Source organism: Saccostrea echinata, unplaced genomic scaffold, assembly GCF_033153115.1.
Source record: "Saccostrea echinata isolate AGI-Se365-2 ecotype Australia unplaced genomic scaffold, CSIRO_AGI_Sech_v1 ptg000036l, whole genome shotgun sequence".
NCBI classification, from domain to species: domain Eukaryota; kingdom Metazoa; phylum Mollusca; class Bivalvia; order Ostreida; family Ostreidae; genus Saccostrea; species Saccostrea echinata.
In genome coordinates, this window is record NW_026889785.1 from 6,293,952 (window position 1) to 6,312,201 (window position 18,250).

General features: G+C 35.1%; 1 long non-coding RNA gene across 1 annotated transcript; it reads left to right on the top strand.

Annotated features, from left to right (window-relative positions):
* Positions 1-4,438: 4,438 nt before the first annotated feature.
* On the top strand, positions 4,439-5,163 carry LOC133199890 (uncharacterized). Its single transcript, XR_009722861.1, has 3 exons — positions 4,439-4,505; positions 4,837-4,900; positions 5,083-5,163. It is a non-coding gene; the product is annotated as an uncharacterized LOC133199890 (long non-coding RNA).
* The last annotated feature ends 13,087 nt before the right edge of the window (positions 5,164-18,250 follow it).

Below are 18,250 nucleotides of genomic sequence, written 5' to 3' on the forward strand. Positions count from 1 at the left end.
TCTGAATGAGAAGCAATTGCTGTGACCAGACCTGTTTACTCTTATGATTTCGCCGTATTTGTACGGATTTTGAGTCCAAAATACGTCTCACGTTTTGCAATTATGAAAATACGGAAATCTGTCGTTTGGATTTCAGCAGTTAGTTTTCGTTATGATCTGTCTCGGTTTGACGATTTTTAATTGCTAACAAAGAGAATGATTTTAAACACTTCAGTGATGTCGGGTTGCCAAAACCCGATGGTTTAAAAAAAATGACAGAAACCCCTCGAAAGAATGTTATTAAACCATGTTTTGGTAATCAGAAATGTAGTTGTGCTCTTGTAATATATGCAAAATCGATGGAAAGTGAATCTTACGGGCAAATGCCAAATCTCACTGAGAAATCTAATAGAAAAATACTGAGAGACAACAATATGGGTAACCAGGTCTGTGTGACAAAAGTAGCAAGATTATTTATGGCGATGATGCGATATCCATCAGAATTAAGTAGTGGAGAGCCTCATATCATACTTGTTTCCCCAACAACGGTTTGAATGTACCTCTTGTGACTGTGCAATAACTATACAACGTTGACTATTAGAATGTTCTGATTTTCCGCCCAGAGGTAGTAGACTCTTTAATAATATGCATATAATGTACGATCTTCTTCAAAACACTAATTATTTTTTACATTTTAAAGTGCTTCAATCTCAAAAAGGTTTGTTATGATTAATTTGGTAGTTATTTTCAGTGCACCTTTCATATTCCTCTAAAACATTTCGGAGCGGATCCGCTCCGATTTACTACATTGCAGGTGTATGGGATGTATTTCTTACTGTGGTGAGGGCTTGTCCCGAGACACAGTTGATTATTCTAACTATCCCTATCCGATTACCCGGTTTGTTTACTCTTACGGAGAAGTCTTACACTTTCATATTCCGATTGGATTATAGGTAAATGCACTGTATCGAGTACATTTTAATTAGTATATCGTTATTTTCTAGATTAAAATAATTGTCTCAATCCCTGTAGGTTTACCTGAAACACAAAACGTGGGTGTCCATTATTGTATGAACATCAGACTCCATGACCGAGGCAGCTTTTAAGGAGGTATGAGAAGTGCCAATCCAAAAGTAAGAGCTTATAGCCGGAGGTAGTACCGGGTCAATGAAGTTACCTGTGTGGGATGATTTGGTTGTCAAAACTTGAGAGAGGGAAAAGCTACAGGATCAAGATCTTGTCAACATGCCTCTTCCAAAATGTGAAAGCACTCACGTCTACCAAGACCACCTCAAAAGAAGGTACTGATGCGTAAGTTGCATGCAACCATCTGCTGAAACAGATCTCACTGAAAAGGAAGAGAAAAATTACTCTCAAGTGTTGTCTTTTATTTTACATTCTTGCAATGTTGTGGATAATCAAACCTATACATTGTATATCCTGGCAAAGAAAATGTCTCAGCATCACCAGTTTCAATAAGTCTTGTCTCAGATATTGTTAATACATCTGAAGCCATAAGGTTAAATTTCTTTTCCAAATCCTCCTTGTGCTTATGAAGCGATCTTATGTTAAATGATGTTAAAACTGTAGTATGAGGGTTCTTTACTCCCAAATTGTCAATGCACACTTTCATCTTTCCCTCATTTCTAAGCCGGTTCATATCTTCCAACACAGCTGGTGCCAGTGATATCCATTTTTTCATTCAAATAAGTGATGTGTAAGTTCTCAATACGGGTAACCGTACTGAGTCCCACATAATGCATATGGTCATTTTTTCTAGGTCCAAAATTCATAACCGCCGATTTCATAGTTGAGCCTTGCGCTTTGTGAATAGTTTTGGCAGCTCCTAACCTTGAAGAAAACTGTCTTCGTTTTACATATGTACCATTCATCTCAATTTTACACTGCCTTGTTATTTCTAATATTGGTGTCCAAGTTTTCTCAATTTCACTTTTGAATAGCCTTGCATATTCCTTGCGCAACTCCTTCCCAATGTTTTATCATCAAATTACACCCAAATGATGCTACACCTTGTTGATCCTTCCACACGATAATCAGAGTTTTACTGCGCATGACGCACCATTTGTGATTCCATCTTGAACATTAACATTATTGGTTATTTCAGCTGGAACTCCAATAACCAAGCAACATGGATGATAACCCAAGTGTTCTGGCACAATCATCAGGGACTCTTGCTAACACTTTTGATTTTACAGCTTCTTCAGATGCTCCAATAATCCAGACAATAGCATTTATGCTGACTTTCTGTGAATCATCTGAAATATCATATATCTTGTTATTGTAAGACTGTACTTCATTTCTTGTGGTAAACAAATGGGGTATATTTGTGATTATCCAGCTTTATGACGTAAAAGCATCACCTTCTGGCCTTACTTTCTTAAGATTTACTGATCAGGAGTGGAAGACGGAGTTTGGAGGAATGTTTTATAAAAAGAATGGATATTGTGCAATTTCATTCAGATAATCCAAAAGTTGAGATATTTTTAAAATAAGTACTTGACAGAAATGGATGTGGTCAGTGCTTTTAAAAACATTAAAAACAATGCCAATGTTTTTTTCCTTATATAACTTGTACCAATAAACGGTAAAATTCCCACTGACAAAAAAACATGAATTTTTCCAAATTTTGAGACTAAAAGTTCCCAATTCAACTACCAAATGAACAAAATGGGATAACATCGTAGAAATACTGTATTAGTTGACCCAATTTCACACTTCCCTTTAAACCAAAGATAGACATTCAATCGTAATATATGGTGAGCGCATGTTGTTGACAGCTTAGTGTTTAACATTATCGACAAATATGTGAGAACCCTGCTATTGCAATTCTTGGGGAAAACCTTGCAAAGGGTAAAAAAAAAAATCACCGAGGGCAATGTGATCATAGTATCAGAACAGTTTTGGAAATGAAGATTAAGTACTAAAGTTATTAAGTGCCTGTGAATGAGTAATCATCAGTAGTAAAATAAATAATAAATATTGCTCTTCCTATTCAAAATAGTATTACACTGAATTGATGTGATTTAAGGCAATATTTGACAAATGTTTTAGTGTGTAGCAGCTCAGTCTACAGCGAATAATGTAAGTTAGAAAGCTTAAGCCAACACAGATTATCAAATTATACAAAATTTGTACCAGAATTATGATTCCTAGTGAATATCATTAATTTTAGTAAAACGTTTGATGTATTCCATGGCACAAGGTTCTAACAAAGTGATATCTCGTGAATGTATTTAAGAAAACATTCATACTAAACTTACATTTCAGTGATACTGCTGCCCTGATGCTTTGCCTTCGCAGTACAGTTAAGGCTACACATGAAGATAATATGGTAATGAGGTCATAATGAGCTTTGACGTCATGACAGTTGCTCCGCCTAGATAGATCCATATAAGGAAATAGAGCTCAAAAAAGCTATTTAATGATGATTGCGAGAATTTGTAATGAATGTCTGTATTTTCAGGTATAAATAAATAAACATTAGTGATTTTCTCTTATATAGTAACAACACGTCTTCGAAATAATTCTCTTCTTATTGTGTCGTTTGGCTGCATTCGGCTTCAGCCAAGCGCTTGCACTCGGTGACACGGACTGTCGTTTACATCTAAAAACGTGGCGACAGCAGCTGAGATATGCAGTGGATAAATGCAACAATCAGGCAATCTTTAAAGAGAAAAGGGATAAAATGAGAGACCTGGGCCTTGTTTATCTTTTTGATGAGAAGATGATGATGTTATTTCGGGAAATCATGGAAAACTGAGACGATCCGCACTACCTCCCTAGGTCCCTTTCTGTTCACTAAGGTGTGTATGTGCATAGGCATTAACATGTTGACATACTATTCTTTACATCGATGTAAAATAACCTTGAATATGTACAATAAGATGTATTGTTACAGTCCGTCACAAACTGCAATGCAGTGCCTTGTGTGTACCCCCTCACCCACACACACACAAAAACACACACATTATGAAAGTTGCACACTTTTAAACATGCAATGATGTTGTCCTTTGGCATACATGTACAAACATGTAACATAATATAAGCACAGCACGTCATGATATCAAATAGTATAATTTAGATGCAGTCACACTTAAAGTGTATTTGTGAAGTCAAACTGCACAGTGTACAATGTATGTGCACTGTACATACAAGAGTATAAGACCCTATAAATTTTAATTTATACCTCTGGCAATCAAAAATATGTTAATTTTAAGATTTCAGTTTTTACCAGTGCTTTATATTTTAAATTCATCATAGAAATTTTACTATCTGTATCACTAGGCTGTAAATTTGTAGAATTTCTACATTATTGAAGATAAAATGTTTGAATTTTCATTTGTCTGACTACATGTACATTAAGTCAGTCATATATGTATATACATGTATTTATGTACTGTTTATATGTATAATTCTTTTCTCATTGTAGCTGTCACAGAACTGGTTAAAACTGGCATTTACATCAGCTAGAACTATCAAAGTAAATGCATCAATTTCTCCACTGGGTATGATCACACTAAAGCATTTCACATTAATTTTATAGTATGCCAGTGTTAAATATTTTTTTTAATGTTGTATAGGTGAAAGAATTAAATGTTATCTCTAGTATATTGATTTTTTTACTTAAATTAAGTATAGCTACCAATTCTACTTTTGCAAATGTCATATAGGTTTCAATTTTCCAGAAAAGTTTTGTATCAAAAGTTTGTTTCCATTTATTTTATGAATTTCAGAAAATATAGTATAGCATGGTTTGTTTTGTACAATGCAATATCATTTCATTCTACAATAGTAATCATTATGTTTTTCACTCATTACATATATATTGTGTTGTAGCTACTCCCAAACAATTTGAACAATTCATTCAGGCAGCAAGTGTTTCCACCAATAAAATAAAAAGGTATGCTCCATATAAGCTCTAAACCATACATATTCCTAGCAAGCTTATTGAAATGTTTTGATAATAAAAACAGTAGAGTCATGTACAATTATGCTCTCCATGTTACTCAATGCATTGTTTTGAGTATCACTTTTTTAAAACACCAATGAACCTTCCATAATGGTATTTCATTTTGTTTTCAGAATTGATTTCATCCAGAAGAACTGTTTTTGAACTGTGGACTGTTTGAAATATTTTGCACCTGCTCAGATATCCCTTCACAGCTTGTCTTTGAATTTGAAAGGCTGTTTTTATTAAATAAATTTTCTAGATAACTAATACTTTGAATTTTTAACAGTACAATGGTGTGAAAGTTTGAAGGCTGTTAAGATTTGAGTATCTTAATTTTACTTGCATGTATTCTGACAGGTGCGTAGCTGCTTATACGCAAATACGCAGATGCGTACACATCGTTTACAAATTAAAAACAAGAAGTCTGTGAGCCAATGCTCACTAATAATACCCCCGCTCTGATGTGAATACACAAGTTCAGTTATGGACAAACACAGTGATAATCAGGAAATTGACATCGGATTTGTTAAAACTGAATCCCAACATATGGCATGCCTAAACAAAGAAAAAATTTCAAGCATCTGCGATGAGTAGTTGCTGAGAAAACTATGACCAAAATTTATTATGTATGGTACGGACAGACGCACGGATAAACAGGAAGTTGACATCGGATTTGTTCCAAAAATGAATCCTATTATATGGCATGCCTAAACAAAGATTGTGTTAAAATTTCAAGCATCTGCAATGAGTAGTTGCTGAGAAAACTACGACCAAAATTTGTTATGTATGGTACGGACAGACGCACGGATAAACAGGAAGTTGACATCGGATTCGTACAAAAAAGAATCCCACCATATGGCATGCCTAAACAAAGAGTGTGTTAAAATTTCAAGCACCTGTGATGAGTAGTTGCTGAGAAAACTGCGACCAAAGTTTGTTATGTGTGGTACGGACAGACGCACGGATAAACAGGAAGTTGACATCGGATTCGTACAAAAAAGAATCCCACCATATGGCATGCCTAAACAAAGAGTGTGTTAAAATTTCAAGCACCTGTGATGAGTAGTTGCTGAGAAAACTGTGACCAAAGTTTGTTATGTGTGGTACGGACAGACGCACGGATAAACAGGAAGTTGACATCGGATTCGTACAAAAAAGAATCCCACCATATGGCATGCCTAAACAAAGAGTGTGTTAAAATTTCAAGCACCTGTGATGAGTAGTTGCTGAGAAAACTGCGACCAAAGTTTGTTATGTGTGGTACGGACAGACGCACGGATAAACAGGAAGTTGACATCGGATTCGTACAAAAAAGAATCCCACCATATGGCATGCCTAAACAAAGAGTGTGTTAAAATTTCAAGCACCTGTGATGAGTAGTTGCTGAGAAAACTGTGACCAAAGTTTGTTATGTGTGGTACGGACAGACGCACGGATAAACAGGAAGTTGACATCGGATTCGTACAAAAATGAATCCCACCATATGGCATGCCTAAACAAAGAGTGTGTTAAAATTTCAAGCACCTGTGATGAGTAGTTGCTGAGAAAACTGTGACCAAAGTTTGTTATGTGTGGTACGGACAGACGCACGGATAAACAGGAAGTTGACATCGGATTCGTACAAAAAAGAATCCCACCATATGGCATGCCTAAACAAAGAGTGTGTTAAAATTTCAAGCACCTGTGATGAGTAGTTGCTGAGAAAACTGCGACCAAAGTTTGTTATGTGTGGTACGGACAGACGCACGGATAAACAGGAAGTTGACATCGGATTCGTACAAAAAAGAATCCCACCATATGGCATGCCTAAACAAAGAGTGTGTTAAAATTTCAAGCACCTGTGATGAGTAGTTGCTGAGAAAACTGTGACCAAAGTTTGTTATGTGTGGTACGGACAGACGCACGGATAAACAGGAAGTTGACATCGGATTCGTACAAAAATGAATCCCACCATATGGCATGCCTAAACAAAGAGTGTGTTAAAATTTCAAGCACCTGTGATGAGTAGTTGCTGAGAAAACTGCGACCAAAGTTTGTTATGTGTGGTACGGACAGACGCACGGATAAACAGGAAGTTGACATCGGATTAGTACAAAAATTAATCCCATCATATGGCATGCCTAAACAAAGAGTGTGTTAAAATTTCAAGCACCTGTGATGAGTAGTTGCTGAGAAAACTGCGACCAAAGTTTGTTATGTGTGATACGGACAGACGCACGGATAAACAGGAAGTTGACATCGGATTCGTACAAAAATGAATCCCACCATATGGCATGCCTAAACAAAGATTGTGCTAAAATTTCAAGCATCTGCGATGAGTAGTTGCTGAGAAACCTACGACCAAATTTTTTTATGTATGGTTCGGACAAACGCACGGATAAAGAGGAAGTTGACATCGAATTCGTACAAAAATGAATCCCACCATATGGCATGCCTAAACAAAGAGTGTGTTAAAATTTCAAGCACCTCTGATGAGTAGTTGCTGAGAAAACTGCGACCAAAGTTTGTTAAGGACAGACAGACGGACAGACAGACAGACACACAAGGGTAAAACAGTATACCCCCCTCTCCTTCGGAGCGGGGGTATAAAAAAATGGGGGGGGGGGGAGGGAAGGGAGAGATTTGTGAGAAGAGAAAAAATATCAATACCATCCAGCAAATATTTGTGTTTCAAATTATTTTATCTCATACTGTTTCGATTCAAATTCAAATTCTATATTACCATGTCTTTATAAAAAAAAAAAAATTAAAAAAAAATTGTAATATTTTATTAAATCATTGCCAAAACCAAATAAAACATTCATTAATTTGTAATTCTTCTACAACACATTGATAATTTATTTTAAGATCTTTGAGAAAATATCAACCGTTGAATGCTGTGATCCACTAGAATATGATTTGAAATATTATTTTTGTTAAAAATTGAAATTATAATTATATTTGTTGCCGAAAGATGATACCAATATATCTTTTTAAAAAAATATTCAGCCTCTACATGTACAATAAATTTGCACGGAAGTATTTAACTTTGTGTTAAAAACAATATTACTATGTCTTGTATTTTCTAAAGAAACTCGAAATGGCATGATTTTGAATGAAATATTTGGTAAAAACCATGAGCTTCCAGGGACTTCGCCCCTGGGCCCTCATCTGGACCCACTGGGGGTCTCAAAGCGGATCCCAGCCGTTCTCTGCGTACATTTCACTTCCATTCTGGTATGCGCCTGTCTGTGTTTTGAGGTACAACAAAATCTAAATTTCAGCATGTATATTGTGTTCACCTGATATTTAACAGAGTATCTGTTTCTTGATTACAAAATTTTTACTATGATTATCTTGTTTGCGCATTGATTGATAATTACTCAAAAACACGAGACTAAAGCCCCCCCCCTTTCCCCCTCTACGCCGATATGATTTGTGCTACAATACCCAAATAAGTAAAACCTGATGTTAACACTGTTTAATAATTTATTTTTAACATGCCAGTAAGTATATGGTATCAAAGGAGCCAGAGGCAAACTGGTGGGGGGGGGGGGGGGGGTAGATCTGTAGAAAGGAAAACAGGTTATTAAATACAGGAGTAAGCACCCCAATCCCTTCCTTCTGTTCTTAAAGCTTTTAACGTAGTCTAGAATCCATAAACAGTTGAAGGTTTGATAACTAAAATAATCACATAAAAAAAGAAATTTAAAAAAACTATTAAGTTCTGTTGGAGATATTTTTTCTGTGTGTCTACTGAGGAAAAATAAATGTTTTATCATTGATAGGGGTTGTCTATTTTTTTTTATTACAAATGACTGAATCTTTCAATATTTTTAACCATGGGCATTTTCCAGTTCATTTACATGATGGATGTTGCGGCAAATTTTAGGCGAACGGAGGAAATGCGGTAGGTGTCAAATACGTCTTGTGCAGCGTATAAAAGAACGAAGATATACAAAACAAAGTAAAGTCAAAGATTTTTTTATGCATACCGTTTTGATTTAGTGAAATAAAGCCCAGCGCAGTCCGTAGGTATTATTTGTTTAAAATTTGCGAGGTACACACACTCTACTAAGTATCACAGAGTTATCTCCCATGCTGGGTCAATGATACGTTTGAAAACTATATTTAGAATGAATGTATTAAGATTTCAATTTTTAATCAAAAAGTGCAAGGGCAAGGCGACAACCCAAGAGGTAGGTTTTTATTTTAAATTCTTTATTTTACTGTATAGTTTTTAAAAAGTGATGCTCATTTCTCTGTAATTCATTAGGCAATTTAAAATTTCCGATTAAATGATGAAAAATACCCTATTTTTGAATACTGGTGTTTGTTTTCAATGAATAACTTAAATATTTCAGAAATCTGACTGAATGAGCATCAGTTTTTCGATAGGCTAGATACCAAGGGACACAATGAAACCTTGTGCAATTCAAATATTGTTTGCCTTGCCCTTGCACTTTTTGGTTAAATTAGACATTTCATATTTTGACCTAAAATCGGAGCTCACGTGACTTTAGAGGGTCACATGATGACAAAAAATACCGATGTGAAAAGCGATGGACAAACTCTTCAGAAAGCCATTAAGATATTTCAGATAGAGTTTCATGCTAAAAAATAAGACGGTTGAACTTTAAGTGTCTCGTTTTTGGTGCCTTTTTATTAAAATGTTGCCTTAACTGTACTGCGTTGATTGTGGGAAGATTCTCTCCATCTCTCGTGGAGTTACGTCATACACCTTTTCCCCGATCATAATGGACATTTCTTCCTTTTGAAGACATCAAATACAAATTATGATGAACATATAAATGTGTGTACATTTTGTACCAAATATCCTATTTAACAAATAAAATGCATCATTGACATCCATAGAGTTCTCATAATATCACTGTATAAAAACCATATAAACAAACTGAATACCATACTTACTCATCAAAACATGCAGCCTGAATGTACCCCTCAACTGGTTCCAAGTCTTGTATGATCTATATGATATAAATGTCCAAGTCTTTATTGTCTGAGATTTTTCTAAAGGACAAATCAAATAAAATTGTATATTTACAGTAAAATTCATTTGAGTACAAATTGAAGAACAAGTGGTACTGTCCAAATAATACACTAACTGCCATGGCTAGTTTGAGCTTGACATTTGACAATATCATCTGCCATCTGGAATCTATTCCCAGCAAATCAAATATTTCATGTTTAACGTGTTCTGACTTTATATTAAGTATGACATTTTAAGGATAAATTTTAAGGACTGAAATGAAATACATTTTTAAAAGATCATGATATAAAATCACACTATAGAGAGACAAATTCATCATTTTCAATTAATTCATCCCTGTTCATTCCATAATGTCAGTGATTTAAAATACATGTCCAGAGATTAATTGTTCCTTTTTTGGTACAGGGTACTGTACCCTTTCAATTCGGAATTTGGTGGCAAAATTTAGTAATAATAATAATAATGCTTTATTTAGAGAAGGTAACCCGATTAGTACAAGGTACTATTCTTCCCCGGGGCCTTCTAAATAACAAACAACATATTACATAAAATGATAATCAAAGATAAAACATGTAATGATAAGTTCATTAATTCATGAATAATTAAAATGCAATGTTCAACTTAATGAAATATAGGCTCAAAATAAATAAGTCAATATTTATAGTTCAGGAGACATAGTTTAAAAACAATAGTAATAATCATACAACATGTACAAAGGGAATATACAAACATATATTTACAGACGTTGGCTAATTATAATTTTTTCCACATTTCTTCTAAAAATATGTGAAGATGGTGACAATTTTACATTTAATGGTAGGTTATTCCATAAATGTACACCTGAATATTGAATCGAATTTGTAAATAGAATTGTTCGATGTTTTGGTAAACGAAGGTTATAATTTAATTCTGAACGCAGGGAATATGAATCATGGCTATGAAAAACAAAAAGGCCCTGGAGGTATTCAGGGCTCATACCATAAAACGTTTTGTACAATGAAATACACTTATGTAACGTGACTAATTCAAACACATTTAGCCATCCCAGTTTTTCAAACAATGGTTTTGATGGTTCGTCAGGTGCTGCATCAAGAATAATTCTAGCAGCCTGTTTCTGAAGTTTAAGGACTCTTTCAATGTTAGTTTTAGATGCATTACCCCAAACCGTAAGACAATAGTTTATTGAAGGCAATATGTATGCATTATAGAAAAGTTTTCTGGTACTTAATGGAAGAAATTTCTTAATTTTACGAAGTGTAAATAACTTGTATGATAAGGATTTACAAACTGTATCTACATGATAATTATACTGAAGAGTTTGATCTATCTGAACACCTAGAAGTTTTTCAACTTCAACATTTTCCAGTTTTTCTCCAGAAATTTCTGTATGAAGTTCTGGAATATCTAACTTTGACCTCTTTTGTTTTGTACACATAAGCATAGATTTTGATTTGTTCGTGTTCAGAATCATTTGGTTCTGTATACACCAATTTTCAATTTCGCATAAATCATAATTTAAATATGTTTAAATATTATGTACATTGCTGTCAGATAAATGCAGAGTTGCATCATCTGCAAACATATCAATATTACAGTGATTAACACATAAAGGAAGGTCATTTATATACAATAAAAATAGTAGTGGACCTAAAATAGATCCCTGGGGCACCCCTGCTGTGATAGGTAAAATATCGGAAGAACATGCGCCAATTTTAACACTCTGGGTCCTTTCATCTAAACAAGACTGAAACCACTTAATTGCAAGTGGATCAAAGTTATAGTGTCTTAATTTCTCAATTAAGATATCATGGCTGACTAAATCAAATGCTTTACTGAAATCTAGAAATGCTATTCCAATGAGATTTCCTTGGTCCATTGCATGCAACCGGCTGTCAGTAAGTTTGGTTAGTGCCGTTTGGCAAGAATGAAATTCCCTAAAACCAGACTGTGAGCTCATAATGAGGTCAAAAGCTCTGGTGAATTCACGTACATGTACTTGTTTAGCAATATGCTTTTCAAAAATTTTGACCGAGTTGGTAAGATAGATATTGGTCTGTAGTTACTTGGATCATTTTTATCGCCCTTCTGATTTTTAGGGGTGACTTTAGCTTGTGTCAGATGTAAAGGAAAGATGCCATTAGTAATCTAAATAGGCATGCTAAGGTAAAAACTAAACGTGTGAAAACTGAGTCTCGTCCAAAATGGTTAACACAAGAGATTAATGATGCTAGACAATTACGAGATTACTATCATCAACACAAAGACTTTGAAAATTTTCGACATTGGAGGAATAATGATGCTAGACAATTACGAGATTACTATCATCAACACAAAGACTGAAAATTTTCGACATTGGAGGAATAATGATGCTAGACAATTACGAGATTACTATCATCAACACAAAGACTTTGAAAATTTTCGACATTGGAGGAATAAAGTTATGCTTTTGATTAATAATGCCAAGTGTACTTACTACAAATCAGCAATTGAGGAGAGCTCTAATCCTAAAGAAATGTGGAGCTATCTCAACCATTTAGCCTCAAAGCCAAGGTATTTTTCCCCACTCATATTAAGGACAATGGATCGGAAACTGACGATATACAAGGCATTGTAAATGTTTTTAATGAGCACTTCACAAAAATTTCTAGCAATTTATTAAGTAAATTACCAAAACATAGCTTTAAACCAGAAAAATTAAAAAAATTCACAAAGCCAAAACTTGGTGATGAAAATGTATTTAGCTTACTTCCTATAAGCCGAGACGAGGTCTTATCAATGCTACGCGCACTTGACATTAATAAATCGGCAGGTATAGATTTCATTGGTCCGCGTCTCTTAAGACTTTCTGCGGATATAATTTCTAAGCCTATAACTCATCTAATTAATACTTAGAATAGAATTAAACATATTGTAAAAGTTTTCTAATATATCACCAGGATTGTGCAACTTCATAAGGACATCAAAATTGACACTTTGTAAATCAGAGAGAAAGTCTTCTTCAATAAAATTCTTAAAGTAGCGGTATTTTCCCCTTACGCTGCATGGTGTTAGATCCGCGTGTAGAGCAAACAGGATAATGGTCAGACATAGCTATGGGTGGTACTTGGATTTCACAGACGAGGTCAGGTAGGGTAGTGTAGAAATGATCAATAAGAGTACATGAGGTGTTAGTAATTCTAGTAGGTGTGGTAATTAATTGAGTTAGTCCAAATTCTTCTAGTGCAGTTATCCAGGATAGAGGGGGGGTCTTTCAGCAGATCAACATTTAAGTCACCTGTAAGTATGATTTCTTGGTCATCACAGCAGGAGGCACGGTTTATCTTCTTGACTAGGTCCTCCACCCAGCAGGTGGGTGCAGATGGTGGGCGATATGCAGAACAATAAAAAAATAGGCTTTGTATTTTTTAAATTGATTTCTAACCATACTGTCTCAATGTTACTAATTTCTAAATCCTTTCGACGTTTATAGGATAGATTATTTTAGACATAAATAACTACTCCACCACCTGCCTTATTTTGTCTATCTTTTCTTTCAAATACATAACCAGCTATATTCAAATCTGAATCATTTAAAAAAGACTCGATGTTGATGTCTTTAATTAAGTTTTACTGTTAAACATGTTCAATATACAGTTACAGTTACTTTGAGGGCTTACTACCTATTCACATCTTTATGAATCAAAAACTATCTCAACATTAAAGTTTTTCAAAAAATATAAAGCACTGAAAAATGCAATCTGCATACCATTTGGAAATTTGTACCTACGTTTTGGAGAGAAAAAGAGTAAACTTTCAATTGGGACAAGGCCCTTTTACAGTACCTGGATGCAAGGGTTATTAAGCCCTGATGTCACTTTATTATTCAAATTACTAGTAATTAAAATATACCTCCACTGTGGTGGACACGCGTGAATTAAATGATACTCTTCCATTATATATGTTCACAGCAGCTTAACAGAGCATTGCAACCGGGCTTTTTAACAAGGTTGACTTTACTATTACCCCTTATTTTGATGTCTACCTCACCCGACTTGTCGCCAATGGTGATGATTCTCCGTTTAGAGTTAGGGGTTTTAAGGACTTCTGTTGTCTGTTGAATTAAAACATATGTTCAATATGGTAGCAAATAACTCCTTGCAAAACCCCAAATGGGAGTGATATTAGTCGTTGGTAATGACCACTTGTCAATGAGAATGTTATTGCCCACATGGCGAGTAGGAGTTTTATTAGAATTTTTTAGAACCTAACCATTGTTTGATTCTTCTACAAACCATCATCATCAGAGTTCCCTGCAAAATATTTTCTTAACCCTGAATTGCGTCGTTATGACAGTCATGTCAAGACGTGAAGGAAAACTAGATAGAACACTTTACTGTAAAAATGTATTCTTACTTCCAATTGATAGTATAAATCACTCACAGTTACAGTAGAAAATCTGTACTTTAGTGAAATACCCTTTCTATATTTCACCAGAATCTCCTTTGTAATATCCTTGGATTTGGACTCATTGATTTTGGCATGGGACTTACTTTTGTCATTAAATGGGCCATTTGGACCCATGATAACCATTTTCAAAATGAATCACTGTGTGAAGTATGACTTATTAAGCAATACAGGTGACTCTCGATGGCTCTAACCCTGATCTCCTGAATTGAACCTCCGCTCTTATTTTTTTTTTCTAAATATAACTAATCAAATTTACTCCTGATCTCGAGAACTTTCAATATCTGGAAATTCTCTATCTCTTGAACCAAGGCCTGGGTCCTATTTCAAGAATTGAATAGTGATACCGAGCAATCTGGTGAAGGACCCGACAACCCAGGGGGATGGCCAGATCAGGGATTACAACAATTTTTTCATTCAGATAAAAGATATATGACACTCCTTGAACACAAGGACCAAAATAACTTTCTCCTTTAGCCAAAGATTCTTTGCACCAAGATATGTTTTAATTGGCCCTGTAGATTAAGATAAGCAGAAAAAATTGTTTAAAGCTGATAGATGCACAACAGAAACAAGATGTGTTTGTGAAACACTGATGCCCCCGTATGGCAGCTTATGGCGAAGGTTAAAGTTTCTTCAAATGCAAGTCAAAATCCAGCCCAAAAGATAAAAAATGTTGATACCCAAAGAAAGGTCTTGTCTCAAGGAATACACCTGTGAAATTTGAAAGACCTAGATACAACTGTTCAAAAGTTATGGCCAAGGTTAAAGTTTTTTAAATAAAAGTCAAACGTCAAGGTCAAGGTCAAAGTGGTTGGTATCGAAAGGAAGATTTTGTCACAAGGATTACATATGTAAAGTATGAAAGCCCTAGCACCAACCATTCAAAAGCTATGGCCAAGGTTAAAGTTTTTCAAAAGTAGGTCAAACTCCTAGGTCAAGGTCAAAAGGTCAAAGTGGTGGTTGGTATCTAAAGGAAGGTCTTGTCGCAAGGATTACATATTTGAAGTATGAAAGCCCTAGCTCCAACCATTCAAAAGTTATGGCCAAGGTTAAAGTTTTTCAAAAGTAGGTCAAGCTCCTAGGTCAAGGTCTAAGGGTCAAAGTGGTTGTTATCCAGAAGAAGGTCTTGTCACAAGGAATACACATGTGAAGTTTGAAACTCTAAGCACCAGCTGTTCAAAAGTTATGACCAAGGTTAAAGTTTTTCAAAAGTAGGTCAAGGTCAAAAGGTCAAAGTGGTTGGTATCCAAAGGAAGGTCTTGTCACAAGGATTACATATGTGAATTATGAAAGCCCTAGCATCAACCATTCAAAAGTTATGGCCAAGGTTAAAGTTTTTCAAAAGTAGGTCAAACTCCTAGGTCAAGGTCAAAGGGTCAAAGTGGTTGGTATCCAAAGGAAGGTCTTGTCACAAGGATTACATATGTGAAGTATGAAAGCCCTAGCACCAACCATTCAAAAGTTATGGCCAAGGTTAAAGTTTTTCAAAAGTAGGTCAACCTCCTAGGTCAAGGTCAAAGGGTCAAGGTGGTTGATATCCAGAGGAAGGTCTTGTCACAAGGAATACACATGTGAAGTTTGAAACCCTAAGCATCAGCTGTTCAAAAGTTATGGCCAAGATTAAAGTTTTTCAAAAGTAGGTCAAACTCCTAGGTCAAGGTCAAAGAGGTTGGTATCCAAAGGAAGGTCTTGTCACAAGGATTACATATGTGAAGTATGAAAGCCCTAGCACCAACCATTCAAAAGTTACGGCCAAGGATAAAGTTTTTCAAAAGTAGGTCAACCTCCTAGGTCAAGGTCAAAGGATCAAAGTGGTTGATATCCAGAGGAAGATCTTGTCACAAGGAATACACATGTGAAGTTTGAAACCCTAAGCACCAGCTGTTCAAATGTTATGGCCAAGGTTAAAGTTTTTCAAAAGTAAGTCAAACTCCAAGGTCAAGGTCAAAAGGTCAAAGTTGTTGGTATGCAAAGGAAGGCCTTGTCACAAAGAATACAATGTGAAGTTTGAAACCCCAAGCACCCACTGTTCACAAGTTATGGCCAAGGTTAGTCTCATAAAATTTTGCAAAAGTGGGTCAAACTCAAAGGTTAAGGTCATAAGGTCAAATACGATGGTACCCAAAGAAAGGTCTTGTCACAGGGAATACACATGTGAAATATGAAAGCCAGAGCTCCAACCAATCAAAAGTTATGGGCAAGGTTAAAGTTGACAACAGACAGACAGACAAACGGACAAACAGACAGACAGGACAAAAACAATATACCCCCGGGATCTTTCGATCCGGGGGCATAAAAATGTTTTCAGAACAGAGAACATGAACTTTCAGGTGAACTAAAAAATTAAGAATTTTGAACAGAAGTACAATTTTTATCATGTCTTTATTTACCCTTTGAATCATCCCCCTGACTGACACCCTATCACCCTTGGTTTTGGTCTTAATAGTGGCAATGTCCTCTGGATCTGGCTTTAAGAATTGGGTGGCAGTTCTGATATGACTTCTATCATCATATGTGTTCATTATCTGATTCGAAATATGCAAATAAAAATGTATTTGTAATTCTCATTCTTATAATTGTGTACAGAAATATACATGTATAGTGTTTTGTATATAATTTTTTCATAAAAAAACCTTTTTAAAGTATTTTAAAAATAAAATATTTATAGTTGAAAATCATTTTTTAACAAATGACAATAATTGGTACTTTCTTATTTTATATGCAGTTTTCATGAATAACTGGCCATTTTCTTTGTATACTCCCGATTGATTATTAATGTTCAAAATGAGTGCGTTTGAAAATATTTATAATCAAGAATTTGCAAAACAAGCAAACTTCTGATACGCTGAGTATTCCTTCACGTTGGACAAAATATTGAAAAATGGAAAAGAATTCAGCAGAGGGATGGAGCTGGTATAGCTAAGAAGGAAACCCCATTTTTCTACATTTAGTGTTGTTTTTTTCTGAGGAAATATCCAAGCCTTCTTTTATATGATTGTTAGTTTACTAGACCTACGAACTTTTTTCCTTAAATGAATTCCTCTTCTTTTTTAATATTTTGTACCACATAATACAAAGCAGATGGTTAAATAATCACCAGAAATGACACCAGATTTAACAAACCCTTACTTATACATAGCTCAAAAATGACAAGAAGCATATAAAACGCACATTCTGAGTGTATTGCATTAGCAATACTAGTCCCCAACCGGCAAGTGTAATCTGGTTCCCGTTAAAAGTTGAAAATGCAAAATTCCGTCAAAAATCAATGAAGTGAAACGAAATAAAAACTTGATCTATAATTCATGAAGGTAAAGTCACATACCAAAAATCAGTTCAACATCTGCAAGCGTTTAAAAAAAATTGCGGAAACCCCCGAAAAATTTATTGAAAAGTTCGTAATTCCGTCAAAAATCATTGAAGCGGAACGAAATAGAAACTTGATCTGTAACTCATCAAGATACACTCGCATATCAATGGCCACACTGAGATTTCTCGCCACCGGAGGTTTTTATTCCTTTGTAGCCGATACATTTGACAGCCTGTCCCCATCTACTGTGTGTAGGGCGGTTAAGGATGTGTGTCATGCTTTGTATCAGATGTCACGGCAACTTATAAGGATGCCAGCAAGACATGCAGCTGATGGAGTGAAAAACCATTTCTATTCCATCCCAGGTAAACAACAAAACAAGGGAAATAATCACAGAACAAATGGGTGCAAGTTATATCTACCATAAATCCTTCGAATGGACAATAAAACAATCAAGCTATTTTGTTTTCGCATACATCTTGCACTTTGTTGCAATAAAACTTTAAAAAAAAAATACAAAAAGAAAGGAAAGATATGGAACGATTTCTATTTA